This window comes from Adiantum capillus-veneris, chromosome 26 (genome assembly GCF_014529385.1).
Source record: "Adiantum capillus-veneris isolate H3 chromosome 26, ASM1452938v2, whole genome shotgun sequence".
NCBI lineage: Eukaryota > Viridiplantae > Streptophyta > Polypodiopsida > Polypodiales > Pteridaceae > Adiantum > Adiantum capillus-veneris.
This window is the reverse complement of record NC_140956.1, coordinates 90,864,336-90,884,922: the sequence shown is the minus strand read 5'-3', so window position 1 is coordinate 90,884,922 and position 20,587 is coordinate 90,864,336. Positions and strand designations below refer to the sequence as shown.

The 20,587-nt window shown below is 41.3% G+C and overlaps 1 pseudogene; it reads left to right on the top strand.

Annotated features, from left to right (window-relative positions):
- The first annotated feature begins 7,698 nt into the window (after positions 1 to 7,698).
- LOC147423809 (uncharacterized) lies at positions 7,699 to 11,019 on the top strand (annotated as a pseudogene).
- Positions 11,020 to 20,587: the final 9,568 nt, after the last annotated feature.

Genomic DNA, 20,587 nt, shown 5'->3' with positions numbered 1-20,587 from the left:
TAAAAGACAAAAAGATTACTACTTGTGTGACACCAAATTGGAGTATGTTGGAGTATGTTTGAGTAGAAAAATACATACAAATTGTTGTTCACTATCCCAGAGCACCTTAGCTCACCTGAGTAGCTACAGAGCTTAATGACGAAGCATCTCAAGTAGAAGCCAAGATGTTAGAAGTGTTTGATTACACAGCGTATAAGATAATGCAGCTAAACAAAATGTGAAAAGAGGAGTGATGTATTTGATGTACATACCTGGAGGGTATGCTACATCTAAAAATGTATGTACCTGTGTGCGTGCGTGTAGAGAGAGCTATATTTGAAACAATCATAATTTGGATCAAGGGGGGTGTCATAAACAGAATTCCTACAGGTTCGGTCATCGTTGAAGAAATAGATTATTAATCAAAGTGATAAGCAAGCCAACTAAGTTGAGTCTGTTTACGTGTATTGTTCTATTTAAATGGGAGCAATAACCACATCTAAGAGTTTTGGCCCAGTCTTGTATAAGAGGGTTAGTATACTCAACCAAATAAGCATTAAACCAAAGTTGTAAAATAATGTTGCAAAAATAAAACAAAGTTAAGACTTATCTAACTGTTGCACCCAAAACACCTTTTTCCTTAATGGTATGCTTACAATAAACTCAAAAAGGGAACAGTTTACATTATGGTATGCATAGCACTTTGTGAATCGTGAGACACTAAACAAGTTAAGGACAGAAAAAGAAGATCATCATGAAAAGCATTTGGTTAAGTTTAGTCAAGACAGATACTTGTCCTTGCTTAAACATTGTGTAGACATAATGATGTTAAGTATGTTAATGTAATTAACAAGTAGAATGTAGCAATGAGTTATGTAATGATGACAAAAAAAAAGGAAATTATGCATAGATTTGTAATTGCCGTAAATTTCATGCCATACTAAACAAGTCGTGGAAGAGTAATGTAGGTTAGCTTAACCTCAAACTTGCAAATTCGATTATCGAAATGAAGCCTATACGAGTCATGTTTGGAGATAGAATTGGCTAGTTGCGCTAACTAAAGTAGTATCCAATTTTAATATATAATGCTAACTAGGTCGCTAGGATGAACAAATGATTCTTGAATACTATGATGCATACTCATAGAAAAATGATTATATATAAAAAAGAGAATGCTATTATAAAACCACAACTCATGGTTGAAATGATATCGAGAAAGAATCAATAAGATCCTCTTAGAATTGCTATGCAAGCTATTTGTGTTAGTTGAAAAAGTACTTTTTTCTGTTGGTGACTATTAATACTAACTACTTTTAAAGTTTTTGAAAGATTTCTACACCTATAATTGATTGCTAAAATTATGGTGGATGGTAGGATTGGAATGATGACAGTGTCTTGTCAACTGCTGTAGACTACCACTATTATAGAGTTTATTGGGAAAGTCCTAAGAGTGTGTGTGTGTGTGTGTGTGTGTGTCTGAGAGAGAGAGAGAGAGAGAGAGAGAGAGAGAGAGAGAGAGAGATTTCTACACCTATAATTGATTGCTAAAATTATGGTGGATGGTAGGATTGGAATGATGACAGTGTCTTGTCAACTGCTGTAGACTACCACTATTATAGAGTTTATTGGGAAATTCCTAAGAGTGTGTGTGTGTGTGTGTGTGTGTGTGTGTGTGAGAGAGAGAGAGAGAGAGAGAGAGAGAGAGAGAGAGAGAGAGAGAGAGAGAGAGATGATGAAGAGTTTATGCGCAATCATGAGTTTAAGCAATATCCCAATTGGGCCAAGACACTGTCGTCAAGATAAGTGTGTGTGTGTGTGGCCCTCCCCCATCCCAGAGGGGAGGAGAGAGAGAGAGAGAGAGAGAGAGAGAGAGAGAGAGAGAGAGAGAGATGATGAAGAGTTTATGTGGTCCACCCTTTGGGCTGAGCTTCCACTACATCTACATGGAGAAGGATCCAGCGGTTACATGCATCCATACAAAAACATTCAGTTAGAATTGGCTATGTTTGTGCGTTTTGCAGGTGTCGACACTGGATCCAGTTGTCATCCATGTCACACCTGTAGACCTACTTTACAGCTTACCCTTAGGATTGACTATTAAGTTCAAATTTCAAGTAAGATAAACTCTGAATGTATATGTATGTCTACCCCAATACTCGTCGAGCTCTCTCAAAAAACCACTAGTGTCGATTACCATATTTGATGCAAATACCTATGTATTTCTGGGTTATCGATCAATGGAGAACACCTGGCAAAAATTTGGACAGCACCTCCTTTGTATTTGGAGTAGTATTTCAAAAAACTCAGTTTATGCCATCTCCCCACGAGACCCTCCACAGGAGGTTTACTGCTTCAAGAACTAAAACATATCCCATGTATAAAAAACTGGCAGTATATCCCATGTTACTATCTCTAAAATATGGTAGCATCCTCAAAACATATTAGAGATTAACACCCTGTTTGTATTTAAAAAAGAATTTGAAAACACATATCCCCAATTCTTTATATGTTTATATGCAATAATAACAGACACCAAGAATAACAAACACCTGTAGTATCATAAATACTCTGTAAGACTATGTCCATTCGCAAAGATAAATACTATCCCTTACCTTGGATAATAGCTAAAAAAATACGGTATTCTCAAAGTTTTCTTGGATGAGCATCAGCTACATTATTCATGAAGTAGAAGCTTGTCAAAACATAATGCAATAAATGAAATATCAATATGTCAATTCTACCCAATTTGAGCATTCTCCTAAAAAAATTTGCTGTCAATGTCTACTCCCATGTTATCCGAACTTATGTCATATTAACTATTAATCTTGCAAGTTCGTAATTTATGAAAATTTAGCAACATCTCCCTTGTATTCCGAATGAAGTTTCAAAAACACTCCAACAAACTATACCATCTCACCAAGAGACCCTCACAGGAGGATTAAGGTCCAAGTTACCTTATTATGATGCTCATAAAAGTCCAAATTACCTTGCCATACAAAGCTCCCAAGTTACCTTACCATACAAAGAAGAAGACTTCAATGTTTTATTCTAAGTAGAAGACTCCAATGTTTTTTTTCAACTCATCATTGGGTTTCATGTAGGCAAATTTCCTTAGTTCTTTGTCTTTAGCTACAATTGTCCATGTAATTCTTGCATGCAATCATTAAAAACGGTATCTATTGATTGAGGCAAGATTTCTTCGATCTTGCTAGGAGTAATAATGTCACTACCAACTTGAATAAAAGGGACAACAATTTTCTAAGGTTAACTTTACTTGTATGGCCAGAAAATCGGGCAACGTCTTGTTTGTAAATTGAACACATTTTCAAAAATTCCAGTTTGTGCCATCTCCTAGTGAGATCCTCCACAAGAGGTTTATGGCTTACCATTCATGGCATATACTCACTCGCTCTTAGTGTTTGAAAGAGAGAGTCTTTAAACATTAGTTTTCTCAATGCATTGAAACATACAGGCTACTCTACAAAATGTTTAAATAGGCATTCCAAAACATGCTCGTTATGCTTCCAAAACATCCTCGATAAGAAATGCTTTTTAAAAATCTATTAGTATAGTTTGTACCATCATGAATATGCACTAATACTATCCCAACCAACAGTACAATCTCCGAATTTATAATATGGCATTTCAACAATCACAAAATGTCCTTAAAATAGATTGAAAATTCTAACACATAAGTTATAGTTTATTTTATTTGTTAAATCAAGCTTGATGTTTCAAAAATAGATTGAAGAAAACCCAGAAAAAATATTGATATACTCATGCATGTCCAAATTCTAAGCAGGTGCCAGGGCACCTACCTGTGGTATGCATCCTGCTCCATTAAGTTGACTTTGTATTCTGTAACAAAATTGATTCCCTGATCCGAGTTTCCATTGAGGCCTATTGACGAAAAGGGTACTATCAATGAACAGACCCGTTGTTAACCCTCACGGCTCATGGACACCCTATCACCTACGAGACGGACGTTGTAACCTACGGTGGACATTGTATTATTTATTTGGTAGAGTCAGGTACCGGGCTTGTCGGTCCAATAGGAAAAGGGTAAGAGTGATCGCCGATGAGAGGCGCACTCTAACTGGGACATTCAAGGGATTAGTTGGCTAAGCATGGGCGCCCAAGTGTGAATGGGGTGAGCTCATATAAAAGCCAACTAAACCTAAAATTCACTCATTCTCTCATTTGTGCAATTGAAGAGTGCTCTTGCTCCATCTCCATCTTCTTCTTCTTCATCTCCTTGTGTGTTTGTGTGAGAGAGAGTGAGAGAGGGAGAGAGAGGGAGTGTGTGTGCGATCGAGCATTACGAAGGCATGACGGTGGTGAAGCGGTTGAGCGCGGCGTAGCGGCGTCTCCTTCTTCTTCGCGGCGAGGAATCCTCCACGAAGCAAGCGTAGAGCGGTGAGTGACACACCATCGCCTTCTTTGAGCTTACTAGTTTAGGCTTGTTGTGTGCTTGGAGCCATTTGTCGCTCGCACACGGTGTATCGGCAAGTTCCTTGCATTGACACGTGCGACATACGCGCACATTTTTGGCGCCGCTGCGGGGGAATCGCCCTGCACTAAGCCCAAGAGGCACTTTGTGCTTCTTCTATGAGTGGTTTGTAGTAGGAAAGAAGAGGAAGAGGAAGAGGAATGAGTTATTTTTCTGCAAGTTGTTAATTTATGTATTGTCTGCAAGTTCTGTGATTTCCGCATAATCTTGTGTTTTCTGTTTGCACACAGTCTTTGCACAATTAGTAGTCGTTAGCTTGTTCGCAGTGAATGAGTAAGTAGGTAGACAGTTAGCAAGTTCTGTTTGCACACAGTCTGTACACAGTTTTCTGTTAAGGTTTGCCTGCACACAGTCTTTGCGTAGTAAGGCAGTAAGAGAGGAAGTAGGTAGACAATTAGGTCACTGTCAGTAAGCAGTTAGCAGAGTGGTTAACAGATTAGTTAGTAGATTAGTTAGTGGTTAGCAGCACTGTTAGTAAGTAGATAAGGTAGTGAGATGTGAGCTGTTGACAGAGAGGTTAGGTAGGTGTTGACAGTGTGTGTGGCCAAGAAAGGGTCACCTAAACCGCGCGCGGTCATCGCCTTTTAAGCGTGAGTGACTGGGGGGCTACACTAAAATTTTGATCGGGATCGGGATCATTTGTCCAAGCCCAACAAGCCCAAGCCCAAGCACAAGCCCAGGCCCAGGCCTCAGTCCTCAGTCTTATGATATATACTAGACTCACTCTTATATATATACCCTACCCCCTCAAGAGGGAATGAGAGCATGTGGGGCAAGTCCTCCACTCTCCTCCCTTCTCTTCCCACTTGCACCCTTAGACTTTCTAATTTGGGCCTAGTTCCCTACTAGAAATTGACGGTTTTAGGGATTCCGAGGGCATAAAGTGACCAAACGGAGGGCTGTAAAGCACGACACGTCCCTCTAATCGAGACGCTCGTTTTGAGCTATCATACGTTCTATTCTATAGCTGGGTCAGAAAAAAAGGACCAAAAAATCCACCAAAAAAAAAAGACTTGGGTTGCAAAACACCCAAAAATACTAGGTGAGCAGCCTTCACGGGCACTCACTGACACTTCTAGGGGATTCAAGTCATATGAACCTACGCTCTGGACGAGTGTTAGAGCACGAGCATATTGGTAGTGCCTCCATTTACGCGGGCACCCATTATTCCTCCACCCGAGGTTCTGGACCTTCAGCCGGGACTCAGCCGGGACTCAAGGTAGCGCGACCCAATATCCTCATATCGCGTCTAGTGATTCTTCCTCTGACTACGAAGTCATGGAGGGGTATCCTACACCAAACCCTGATAGTTCAAGTCAAGACATGCATGCCCTGGCCCCACGGCTCGGGTCCAGCATGTTTAGCCGCTTAAAAGAGACCCTTAGTAGAGCTACTCGCTCTGAACATGCGGTTAATGAAATAAATGAAGGGAGTGGGGAAGTAAATTCGTCATTCATGCCTAAAATAGACCCTATGCTTCTTGAGAGGGTGAATGTGAATGTTCCATCCACTGCACCTCCTGATCCTTTAGGACTATCTCCCTCTGAGGTTTTACTACCCGATGGTAGGAGTCTTGCCGAAGTACAAGAGATCGAACGCTATATTCAAGAAACAAGGGAGAGGGAAATTGAGAACCTACGAAGGCTAGAACAAAGTCGAGCCCTGAAAGCAAAGGCTCCTATGACAACAATCATGCCAGCCGAGCAACCGAGTGCTCCCAAGGTAGCAATCACGGAGGGGCAAGCGACGGGGAGCAATAATGCTTCCACTTCGAGGGAAACCTCCAGCACGCCAGGACTAAATGGGATATTCCTAAACAAAAATTGGGAGTATGACCTACAAGCAGAAGCTTTAACTGAACGGTACACAGGACACACCTATCATGTGGGTTGGTTAGATGTTCTACAATCCACATCGAGTGCTACTAGCATAGATGAGCAACAATAGAAAGTCTGTGATGTCCTCCATAGGATTGTCGAGTTAGAAAGACAGAACACAGGGATCAACATGCCTTCAACAGGCCTAATGAGATTCTTGGATACGGGAAAGGCCAACCAACCAACCCTATCACAAATGGAGACTCCCTTAGTGAGCCCCATTGATCCTCCATATGTTGTTTTGCCAGGAGCCTCAGTACAATCTGAGCCCACAAGTGGCAGCTTTACCTTCCCAGATCTAGCTCATCTTTCTCTTAATGACACTACGGCTACCATGCATATCCCAGTGGTGATCATGACAAAAAGTACACCATAAAGTTCATTTGTTAATACTGCGTCGATGCCTAGTAGCACAGTGCCCCCAACTATACCTACATGTATGTATCAATCATGTGCACCTGTCGTACCTCAGCCTCATGTAGCTCCTACACCTCCAATTATTCCAAGAGCTTACAATCCACAATGGCATTATCCAAGATCTTATACAAGTGGAGCCATGCCATTTAATAATAACATGCCATATCAGGCACCCCCTATGCCTAGGGCCACGCCTGTAAACTTTGGACCACCATCTGGTACACCACCATACGAAATATGGGACCCAAGAGCCGCGCGTATGCCAAGGCCAAGGCCAACTCCCATCTCACATGTGGTTCCAGGAGCACATACACCCATTATACCTGCTCAAATAGGAGATTTGGCAGCATTTGCTCAAACTATCGGTCGCTCTATTGCGGAAAACATGCGTAGTGCACCTGATAGAGAGCCTAGGAGCAAGGCAGTTCAAGTAGCTAAGCTCACACAAAAATTCAGTGGAGACGGAGATGCTAGAAAGCATATGGAAGTCTTTGAACATGTGTGCAATTCCTTGGAAGAGCACAATGAGCTACATAAGTGTAAGGCTTTGAGTTTGACCCTAAGCGGAAAGGCTGGAGATTGGTATAGAACCTTAAGAGTAGAAGAGAAAACGATCTACTCTACTCTTAGGAGATTGTTCTTGAAAGAGCACATATGAGAGGGAGTACTTTGGGGTGTAGCCTCTCAGCTCCAGAAAGCCCAACAAGAAGAAGGTGAATCCATGAGAGACTTTATTAGTCGCCTAAAGAATTTGAATTCTCGATGCAATCCAAACGAGCGGTTCAACAACAACCAATTGCTCGATAGATTCATTAGGGGACTACGACATGAAAGTATCTATAATGGCCTAGTCATTAGAGGTATACTACTTGGGAAGCAATCACTATGAATGCAATCCAATTGGAGGATAATTTAATGATTGCAGGAGAAAGAGTGTCTGCCGAGCCGAAGTCTGAGCCGAAGTCTAGTAGCTCGCAAGCGTCAGGGCATGAGCCAATGAAGATAAAGCCAATAATGAAAGAGCAAATGATATCTGAGATGACTTTGGCAGATCTCACCAAGGCCATCCAAGAAAGCCTTAGGGGTAATCGTGCTCCACAAAACACTCATATGTATCCAAGAAGGGAGCAACAATGGTGCTCAATTTTCTTGGGCCCACATACTACGAGTGAATGCCCTACTTTCAGAGTAAAGTTTAATAGGACTTGTAACGCGTTTGGTAGGAATGGCCATCAAGCGAAGGATTGCCTGATGCTTAAACGCATGATGGAAAATAGACCGCCTATAGCTTGGGCAGACTCACCTCGAGTTCCTACATTGATGCCTACCGCACCCATGGAGCAACAGTTGCCATTACAGCACATGGTCCCTAGAGCCCAAAATGTGGTCCAAACCACACCGTTTCCACCTCCAGTGCTAGGACCGCAACCCCCTCATCCAAGAGTTACACCTATGAACCAAATAGGTTGCAAGTCATCTAGTACTTATGTAGATTGCGAAGAGGACATAGACTCTAGTATCACCTATGGAGTCGACATGCTTGAGGAGTGTCCCATGTACTATATGGAAGACCATTGGGGACAAATCAAACTGGTATATCAAGCTACTGTGCTAGCAGCAAGAGGCCAAAACATTAATAGTTTTGCCAGGAGACCACCTCTTCAGTGCTACGAATGTGGTGGACCACATCGAGTAGCTGAGTGCCCCATTAGAATGCAAAAGAATGCTGCACTAATGCAAACAAGTCAAGGGAGTGCATTGGCAATGCCAATACTCACTTGTAATCGTTGTGGCATAGATCATTTGATCGCACAGTGTCCTAACAATCCAAACGCACCGAAAATCACATCATTGAACTTAATAGAGATTGTTGATGGGACACCACCAACAATAAACATAGCACCAGTGAATGCACTCACACGGTCGATGCTCCAAAAGCAAAATTACATCCTCGAAGAGAGAGATGCTGCATCCATTGGCCGAGCGAGAAAGAAGAAAACACGAAGAAAGAAATCCCTTAATGCTTCTAGCTTAAAACCTAGTTCAAAGACTAACATAGGGACAGGAGAGGATCCCGTGTATATGAATGACCCTGAGGATGACTCAGATTCGATAGAGACCACGGAGACCAAAACTGTTACTACAAAGGAAAAAGCCAGTGAGGAGGATCACGAGAGGGAATTACGACGAACACCAAAAGAGTATTCAAAGTTAAACCACCCAGTTGGGAACCCCCAAGATAAGCCACGAGAGACAAAAAATGAGGATTGCAAGAGAAAGATTGGAACCTATCCAAACCCAACAGTGGAAATTGAACGAGTCCAACAACTGAGGGGTTTGGTGGAAGAAACTCAACGAAAATTAGAACCTGAACCCAAACATATCCAGATGTCGGACACAGTGTTTCCCACACAAGTTCAACCTCACAAGAACTACAGGCCGTTAGCTATACCCAGTATCATTCGGGAAGAGAGTGAGGGTAGGACATCTGAAAGTGGACACACACCTTTCCTACTAGAGAGAATGTTTGGTGAGGGAATGGCCGACCCCCTTGAGGAAGTGGAGATTCCATCTTCACCATTCTCTTGTCAGGGTCCTACGTCCCACAAGATGCCATTAAATGTTGCCAAGCTGATGGATTTCATGTCCTCAAAAATACGTACGACTATCATATCTAAGTTATACGGAGATCCATAATTATTCCTAGCACTGCGAGCGTTTCTCAATGGAGAATTACAGGCTGGATTACCACAATTTGCACATATGAACAAACCTGACTCGGTAATGAATGATGAGGAACATTTAGCACCACCATTTGACCTAGCGGGACATGAATCTGTAATTGAAATACCCGTTAACAAGTTGGGGCAATACTTTGAAGGTGATGAATCTAATGCTACTCTACCAATCACTACTAAAGGATTAACTGTAAAGGGGGTCCTTGACGGTGGTGCGGGAGTCAGCATGGTGACAAAGAGTTGTTGGGAGTCTATGGGGAGACCTCACCTTGAAGCCATAAGCGTAGTGGTAAAAATGGCTAATGGATCTATTGTTACGCCTATTGGAATGCTAAAGGATTTCAGGATCAAGGTCTTGGGACACAAGGTAAGGCAGACTTTCATTGTTATGGATTTTTCCAAGCATCCTATGTCATTTGAGATGATCTTAGGGCGTCCATTCATGAGGGAAGCAAAAATGGTGCATGACTGGTCCAAAAACCACGTCTACTTACAGTTCCAAGACTCTGTCATTCGAGTTGATCTTTTAAGTGGTCGAATGCATCCTCTAGGATATAAATTCATCATTGATAATCGATCAGACATAACAATTCACTCAGCTCCATTACAGTATTGTTACACGTGTAACGAAGACACGGATATTGGGGAGAACTCTCCTTATATGGATATCCTACCCGGAATGGCTGAGTTAGACAATGTCGATTGGGTACACCTAGCAGCAACTATAGATACATGGGGAGCTAGAGGAACAACCTCGGTAACACCTGAGGGGGATGAAATGCATGTACCTTTAAATATGCTACAAGCAATGCATATAGCTTCTGACAAGACTCATCCTAATATAATGAAGAGAACATACAAGTGGGTCCCTAAAGCTTCTTTAGCGACCATAGCTAGTGCTAAAAAACAAAAGCCTTGTAGGAAATGTACCACTCGCTCTAAGAAAAGTAAGAAAACGTGGCGCTGGATCCCTAAACGATTATTGGAAGCCCAAGGCTACTATCGAGAAAATGATCAAATTTGGGTGCCAAAACGTAGATTGTGTTCTTACCTGTCACCTGATCCATATGTACCCACTCCTATAGCTCCAAAACAAATCAACAATCGCGGAAAGAAAAAAATCACTGAATGCTACACACCCGCTCCAGAGCTAGTTTGGGTACCAAAGAAAGAACGATTTGTTCCACCTAGCTCAGGAAGGGGGGAGTCCCATGAAGCTTCTAGCTCCTCATGTAATGCATCCATAGAGGTAAAAGCTTCTCCACAGCCTCAACCTACAATAGTGGACCTCCATAAAGCTACAAAGAAATCCACACCTCCCAGTGTTCAAGAATCACTTGATGAACCACTTCAAGTTCGATCCTAGGAGAGTACCTTACCACCCTTGCAACTCGATGAGGCACCTAAGGTAATAGAAAACTACTGGCAAAAATCCTCACCTATTATCGACTGGAACAATCGGTTTCAAAGGGTGACGAGCACATTTCAAACAGTATGATCTACCCAAGGAAGGGGGGAGTGTTTGCTGACAGTCATCATTCACTCATTCTCCTCTCAACCTTTTTCCCTGACCTCTTAATTTCTGATCTTAGGGAATGTACATATAAAGCCTTATACTCACAAAAAACAAAAAATAAATAAAGAGCAAGAGCAATTAGTAAACGAGTATGCACTATAAAAGTCAAAACATTGACTCAGACCTACACATTCGCATCCGGTACACTGAAACAGAAACTTATGCCATAAAGCACCTTTGATCATCATCACTCGAGCGATGGAGGGTAGGTAAGATTAGTACAATAACAGTGTTTCTGTTTTAGAGTTGAGTGATTAGCAAAGTTCCTTTTTCCCACTGATGTGCCTCCTAGAGGTATTCTTTGTGTTTCTTAGTGTGCACAGGAACGTGTTGCTGTTGTTAGAATTTGGACCTTCATGGGATCTTTCTCTTGTTCACACTTCAAATCAAGCGCGACCATCAACACAAACAGGTGTTTCTTGTCCATTCACATTGCCCCTTATCTTTTTGCATCCATGTTTGTCTACTTTGATTGTGATTGGTAGCATAATATTCATCGCATTTGCTTAGTATCAAACATTTAATTCAATGTAATTTTTTGTCATAATCACTTGTCTAGGTTTAAAAATCAAGTAGTCCGACTAAGCTAGTTTGACCAAGCTAGGTGTTAGAAATCTTCTCTTAATACCATGGGGAATGCCTTCCTAATAAGTAATGGTTACTTCAGTTCTTAATCCGATTTAGGCAGCATTGTGTGAAATGTACTAGGGCTTTCTAGTGGGCTTGACCCTATTGACCTTTAGCTTAAGCATTATAAAGGGAGTTTACTAGTGTGATGAGCCTAGGGAGGTGTATCAGAGTTATATGACCCCCCAAAGCTACAAAATTAAAATGATGAAAACAAACAAAACAAAAAATTCAAAGTGCCACAATGTAAAATTTTAAGCTGGAAGAGAAATCCCTGCTTAAATTGGTACTCCACTCACATGTATCGCCTATGGTACTAGAGCCCTAGAGGTTCCCAGTGTGGGCGCTTTTCCTTGAAAAGCAAAAAACCCAAGGCATACAAAATAAGCACACACATCAAAATTGAATCACTGTGAAAAGACTTTGGGGGGTCAAAGAAAAGGTAATCAGTCAGGCGATGATTTCATGAGAAATTCCTTTTATCGTAGCTTAACTACAAGGTCCTCTAGGTATAGCCTCTAGTCAGCCCTCGAACATGAAATACTTGGCTCTCGCGATTAAACAACTTAATTAACCAGAGAAAATTAAGAAGCTTACCCATGGTATTAATAGTCGATCTCTAGTGCCTTTCGACCGTTAAATTAGCTACCCCATACTTGTTTAATTTTTTACCTTTACATCTGTTTATGCATTTGATTACATTGCAATTTAATGCTTATTACTGACAAATTGTTTAAAATTCTGTTACCAATCAATTGTCTGCCTAAAATTGCATATGCTTTTTAATCGCTTATGAGAATGCAATTACTGTGCAATGTTGTTTGATTTTGCAGTGACTAAAGAAGGCTAAGGACATTCATCTCAAATGCTCTTCCACCTCGACCAACAAGCTTCAACTCAATAGCTTCTGAGGACGGAATCTACATCAGGAAGGGGGGCATGTTAACCCTCACGGCTCACGAACACCCTATCACCTACGAGACGGACGTTGTAACCTACGGTGGACATTGTATTATTTATTTGGTAGAGTCAGGTACCGGGCTTGTCGGTCCAATAGGAAAAGGGTAAGAGTGATCGCCGATGAGAGGCGCACTCTAACTGGGACATTCAAGGGATTAGTTGGCTAAGCATGGGCGCCCAAGTGTGAATGGGGTGAGCTCATATAAAAGCCAACTAAACCTAAAATTCACTCATTCTCTCATTTGTGCAATTGAAGAGTGCTCTTGCTCCATCTCCATATTCTTCTTCTTCATCTCCTTGTGTGTGTGTGAGAGAGAGTGAGAGAGGGAGAGAGAGGGAGTGTGTGTGCGATCGAGCATTACGAAGGCACGACGGCGGTGAAGCGGTTGAGCACGGCGTAGCGGCGTCTCCTTCTTCTTCGCGGCGAGGAATCCTCCACGAAGCAAGCGTAGAGCGGTGAGTGACACACCATCGCCTTCTTTGAGCTTACTAGTTTAGGCTTGTTGTGTGCTTGGAGCCATTTGTGGCTCGCACACGGTGTATCGGCAAGTTTCTTGCATTGACACGTGCGACATACGCGCACACCCACATAAACCAATTGCTCTGAAGTGGTTGCCACCTAGAAGTGTGTGTGTGTGTGTGTGTGTGTGTGTGTGTGTGTGTGTGTGTGTGTGTGTGTGTGTGTGTGTGTGTGTGTGTGAGAGAGAGAGAGAGAGAGAGAGAGAGAGAGAGAGAGAGAGAGAGAGAGAGAGAGAGAGAGATACAGTGTATGCATATGCATAGAGCCAAATACACAGATAAAGACAGCAATCAAAGAAGCTTTGTAGCAAAAAATTGATGAGCATGGGATTACCTCACACAGCTAATCCTTGACAAGGATCCACGAGCAAAAAAGAGAAGAGAAAGGAGCACATCCCGTCCATCAGATGGGCTACCGAGTATGGTCGTCTTTCCGCACAGCCAGCATGTCATCCATTGAGCCAAAGAGACAGAAGAGTTGCCGAAGCCCAATAATGTTGATAAAGCCAGTAAATCAGAGAGCTCCTATCTCGCAAGGTAGAGCGCCATTCCCTTGTGTGTGTGTGTGTGTGTGTGTGTGTGTGTGTGTGTGTGTGTGTGTGTGTGTGTGTGTGTGTGTGTGTGTGTGAGAGAGAGAGAGAGAGAGAGAGAGAGAGAGAGCCTGCGGCACAAGCTTTCCATTATTACTAGAGCAACGGCAGGCAACCATATGGAGGAAATCAATATGCAGATCCCAGGGCGTTGTGAGCGTATGCATACCCGATAGAGAAAGCGAGAGATAGAGACTGCTCGATAGAAACAATATGAGCCACGTTTTATGTGATAAGGGAGTCTTTCGACCTTATCTACATATAAGGGGAGAGAGAGACAAAGAGAGAGAGAGAGAGAGAGAGAGAGAGAGAGAGAGAGAGAGAGAAAGAGAGATCGATCTTGCTTTGCAGTAAAAATATTGCATGTCAGCCAATGCAACACACTTAAGACGCTGCATGTGCAAAACCGGTTATTGTCCATTTGTGTTTGATATGCATTGAAGCCTCCAAGGGACTTAGGAGGTGGGTTGGTAAGAAGCGTGCCACCCGAGAAAGCAATATCCCAATTGGGCCAAGACACTGTCGTCAAGATAAGTGTGTGTGTGTGTGTGTGTGTGTGTGTGTGGCCCTCCCCCATCCCAGAGGAGAGATCCACTTGGTGGAGGATGGTCCACCAAGTGGACCAATCCCCCACTGATTGTAGTATATGCTTCCTAAAAATTTATATAGCTCATTCACTTGTACTGTGTTAAAAGGGTTTAGATGCGCGCATACCCATCAGTAACGTGTTGAACAGGGTGTATATATCACAATACCCAATTGTTGCATGATAAAGGGGTCCTCCATGGAGGAGAGTATGGTTTAGATGCTTGAATACCCATCCGTACTATGTTGAGCAGGGTTTAGGTGTAATAATACACAATTGTTGTTTGATAAAAGGGGTCCTTCAGGGAGGAAAGTATGGTACTATGAAACCTACATACCTGTCATCCCATGCTTTTGGTTGATGTGTCACCTCAATTTTGTGAATTATGTCATCATCGTGGTTGCTATAATATATTCTGATCCTGCAAAATAAAACCCATTTGAAATAACATACTTGCTTAAGGGTGGATAATGATTACATTATATGGATTATATGTAAGCATGCAGGCACTTGATCAATTTAGGAGCTGAGAGCCCCAACCCATCCCTTTGGATTGGATGGATCAAGCTAGTAATAATATAATTTGTATCAACTTGACCAATTAAGGAGCTAAAGAGCCCCAACCCATCCCTTTGGATTAGGTGACTCAAGCTATTACTAATAGACATTAAGTGCTCCAATTCCAAGGAAATAATTATACAAGAGAGCTTCCAAACCAATTCCTAGGGTATGAATACCCATATCCTGACAAAAACCATTTGATTGAATTCAGGACAAATTGGAGTAGCTAAATTATTATTTACTATATTATCTAATTCCAATTGTTAAGTATGGCACTAGTCCGACCAATGACTAGTAGGGAAAAAGGAGTGTGTGCTTAAGTTAAAAAATCCCTTCAGATTTGAACCATACTTAGAAAATTGTATTAAATAATATATTAAATAACAACATTTTAAAACAAAATGTCATACAACTCAATTACCATTTCATATACATCAATACAACATTATGTATCTAATGGATAATATAGTTATTTAGATCAGAAATCCAATCTCTGATCATTACAAATTGATATCTTAATGTTGTATCTCTATGCGTCCACCCTTTGGGCTGAGCTTCCACTACATCTACATAGAGAAGGATCCAGCTATTACATGCATCCATAAAAAAACATTCAGTTAGAACTGGCTATGTTTGTGCGTTTTGCAGGTGTCGACACTGGATCCAGTTGTCATCCATGTCACACCTGTAGACCTACTTTACAGCTTACCCTTAGGATTGACTATTAAGTTCAAATTTCAAGTAAGATAACCTCTGAATGTATATGTATGTCTACCCCAATACTCGTCGAGCTCTCTCAAAAAACCACTAGTGTCGATTACCATATTTGATGCAAATACCTATGTATTTCTGGGTTATCGATCATGTATTTGGAGTAGTATTTCAAAAAACTCAGTTTATGCCATCTCCCCACGAGACCCTCCACAGGAGGTTTATGGCTTCAAGAACTAAAACATATCCCATGTATACAAAACTGGTAGTATATCCCATGTTACTATCTCTAAAATATGGTAGCATCCTCAAAACATATTAGAGATTAACACCCTGTTTGTATTTAAAAAAGGATTTGAAAAAACATATCGCCAATTCCTTATATGTTTATATGCAATGATAACCGACACCAAGAATAAAAAACACCTGTAGTATCATAAATACCCTGTAAGACTATGTCCATTCGCAAAGATAAATACTATCCCTTACCTTGGATAGTAGCTAAAAAAATACGGTATTCTCAACGTTTTCTCTGATGAGCATCAGCTACATTATTCATGAAGTAGAAGCTTGTCAAAACATAATGCAATAAATGAAATATCAATATGTCAATTCTACCCAATTTGAGCATTCTCCTAAAATAATTTTCCGTCAATGTCTACTCCCATGTTATCCGGACTTATGTCATATTAACTATTAATCTTACAAGTTCGTAATTATGAAAATTTGGCAACATCTCCCTTGTATTCCGAATGAAGTTTCAAAAACACTCCAACAAACTATACCATCTCACCAAGAGACCCTCACAGGAGGATTAAGGTCCAAGTTACCTTATTATGATGCTCATAAAAGTCCAAATTACCTTGCCATACAAAGCTCCCAAGTTACTTTTCATACAAAGAAGAAGACTTCAATGTTTTATTCTAAGTAGAAGACTCCAATGTTTTTTTTCAACTCATCATTGGGTTTCATGTAGGCAAATTTCCTTAGTTCTTTGTCTTTAGCTACAATTGTCCATGTAATTCCTGCATGCAATCATTAAAAACGGTATCTATTGATTGAGGCAAGATTTCTTCGATCTTGCTAGGAGTAATAATGTCACTACCAACTTGAATAAAAGGGAAAACAATTTGCTAAGGTTAACTTTACTTGTATGGCCAGAAAATCGGGCAACGTCTTGTTTGTAAATTGAACACATTTTCAAAAATTCCAGTTTGTGCCATCTCCTAGTGAGATCTTCCACAGGAGGTTTATGGCTTACCATTCATGGCATATACTCACTCGCTCTTAGTGTTTGAAAGAGAGAGTCTTTAAACATTAGTTTTCTCAATGCATTGAAACATACAGGCTACTTTACAAAATGTTTAAATAGGCATTCCAAAACATGCTCGTTATGCTTCCAAAACATCCTCGATAAGCAATGCTTTTTAACAGTCTATTAGTATAGTTTGTACCATCATGAATATGCACTAATACCATCCCAACCAGCAATACAATCTCCGAATTTATAATATGGCATTTCAACAATCGCAAAATGTCCTTAAAAGAGATTGAAAATTCTAACACATAAGTTATAGTTTATTTTATTTGTTAAATCAAGCTTGATGTTTCAAAAATAGATTGAAGAAAACCCATAAAAAATATTGATATACTCATGTCCAAATTCTAAGCAGGTGCTAGGGCACCTACCTGTGGTATGCATCCTGCTCCATTAAGTTGACTTTGTATTCTGTAACAAAATTGATTCCCTGATCCGAGTTTCCATTGAGGCCTATTGAGGAAAAGGGCACTATCAATGAACAGACCCGCATAAACCAATTTCTCTTAAGTGGTTGCCACCTAGAAGTGTGTGTGTGTGTGTGTGTGTGTGTGTGTGTGTGTGTGTGTGTGTGTGTGTGTGTGAGAGAGAGAGAGAGAGATAGATACAATGTATGCATACGCATAGAGCCAAATACACAGATAAAGACAGCAATCAAAGAAGCTTCGTAGCAAAAAATTGATGAGCATGGGATTACCTCACACAGCTAATCCTCGACAGGGATCCGAGAGAAAAAAGAGAAGAGAAAGGAGCACATCTCGTCCATCAGATGGGCTGTCGAGTATGGTCGTCTTTCAGCACAGCCAGCATGTCGTGCATTGAGCCAAAGAGACAGAAGAGTTTCTGAAGCCCAATACTGCTGATAAAGCCAATAAATCAGAGGGCTCCAATCTCTCAAGGTAGAGCTCCATTCCCTTGTGTGTGTGTGTGTGTGTGTGTGTGTGTGTGTGTGTGTGTGTGTGTGTGTGTGTGTGTGTGTGTGTGTGTGTGTGTGTGTGTGTGTGTGTGTGTGTGTGTGTGTGTGTGTGAGAGAGAGAGAGAGAGAGAAAGAGAGAGAGAACCTGCGAGCACAAGCTCTCCATTATTACTAGAGCAACGGTAGGCGACCAGATGGAGGAAATCGATATACAGATCCCAGGGTGCTGTGAGCGTATGCGTACCCGATAGAGAAAGCGAGAGATAGAGACTGCTCGATAGAAACAATATGAGCCATGTTTTATGTGATAAGGGAGTCTTTCGACCTTATCTACATATAAGGGGAGAGAGAGACAAAGAGAGAGAGAGAGAGAGAGAGAGAGAGAGAGAGAGAGAGAGAGAGAGAGAGAGAGAGAGAGAGAGAGAGAGAGAGATCTTGCTTTGCAGTAAAAATATTGCATGTCAGCCAATGCAACACACTTAAGACGCTGCATGTGCAAAACCGGTTATTGTCCATTTGTGTTTGATATGCATTGAAGCCTCCAAGGGACTTAGGAGGTGGGTTGGTAAAGAGCGTGCCACCCAAGAAAGTAAGATCCCAATTGGGCCAAGACAGTGTCGTCAATATAAGAGTGTGTGTGTGTGTGTGTGTGTGTGTGTGTGTGTGAGAGAGAGAGAGAGAGAGAGAGAGATGATGATGATGAAGAGTTTATGCGCAATCATGAGAAAATAAAATGTCAACAACGATGTATTGGTTCGATAACAGTAATGAACATGAGCATGGAAATAAAATGCAAATTTGTCCAGAGCAACAATTCCAAGGTCAATTACAATGAAAGATAATGTTTCAAATACTTTATAATCGTGAGGTGTGGCCAAAGGGAAAGAAAACTATGCTTAATTTGTGAATGTTGAAGAAAAAAGTAAATAAACATTTCAAACTTTCAAAGGTAGGTCATAACCCTGCAGCTCATATGAGAGCTCCAACATAAACCTAATTTGTTGTCAGAGCTAAGATTGTGCTTGAGCTTATTATATTTTAGTATCTTGCCCCGTCCTTGTGGTAATGATCCCTTCTATAGTCATCATTACTTTTGCAGTTGTTCGATCATGTCATTTTTTAAAAAAAAAGTTGATCATCAGTTTTGGGATGCGGATTATCATTTCTGGTGGGATTTTGGCCATCGTGTCACCCATTGCATTTGTTTCTGCTATCAAGTCTACCATGACCATTACGTATGTGTTGTTTGCCTTTTTAGTCAAAATTACACATGAAAAGTGCCTTGATAGAGCTATGAGAGAGAGCTATGAGAGAAAGCAAGATAGCCCATCATATGATGATCCTTGAGTTCAATCGACTCTTTGAGGTGCTTGACACAAAATGAGCAGCATGTGAGCCCAGAATTTGACGAATATAATATGAGAGCGTAGGCATTACGGGGTAGGATTTATGTAGCCATTTGGTGATGATAAGTGGAGTCACAGAGAGTGTAACCATGAGTATCATCATTGACATGGACCCATTGTCTTTTGGTACTTTGTTGACATTGATGATGTCATCAATTCTTTTGCATCTTATCATCCAGTTGACCATGGATTATACTTCCATAATGGACGTTTTGGGATGGGCAAGAAATTTGAAAAAAGCTATATTGAGAGTAATTGATCTTGATCGGGCTTTTGGGTGATAAGCAGTGGCATGTGAATATGTCATAGTAGTAGATGAATAAACCTTGTATGGTGGCTCCTTTTATGCAATGGGCGGCACACAAAAAAAAGACGCAGAGGTGCTTGGGGGTAACAAGGATGTAATTGTTGCGCTGAAAGGCATAGTGAATTGCTGAGTGAGATGATGAGCAAAGTAAGGTTGGCTTACACCAGTACCCCCTAAGCTTAGAGTGGGTGAGGAGATAATAGTTGTGTGTGTTGTATGCACACAACACATGGGAGAGATGAGGTTATCAATGGTAGTGGTTCGTTGCATGTGTGGTGAGGTGATTGACCCAAAGGTTAGGAGTGATCAAGGGTGAAAAGGTGGGCCAAAAAGGGATAAATTGTCTGCATGGTGGGTTGCATGAACATTTTGTTGGAATTATGGTTGCAGAGAAATGCATACAGCTTGGAGAAGACGAAGGAAGCTCAAGGCACACAATGGAGAGTGTGTTACTTAAATGTAAAGATTGATAGCCCTAGAGTGATGGGCGTATATACAATGCTCGGGGGAAAAAACCTCCTAAAGAGGGAAAAAATGCCTCGGCAGTCCTAATGTGTTCACACATTAGTGATGTGTTCACACACATCACTACCACATGTATATGGTAACAAATCCCCCCTGGAGTGATGCGATGAACGAGAGCTGGCACATGAGTAAAGGAAAGTGCCATGCCCTGAGGACATGATCAATCCACAAAGGGGAATAAGCCCAAAGCTTTGCGGAAAGCTTCAAGCTTCTCACGAGACAATGCCTTTCTGAAAAGATCTGCAAGGTTGTCCTGTGTTGGCACATAAGCCAAGCTGATCTTTCCTACTGAGAGACTCTCCCTGACATAGTGGTAATGCACCTCAATGTGCTTTGTGCGAGCATGAAAAACTGGGTTCGTCGCAACTGCCAATGCGCTCTAACTGTCAGTGTAGATAGTGTTGGCAGTGTCCTATCCAACACCCAAATCAGCCATAAGGCATCTCAGCCATACACACTCAACC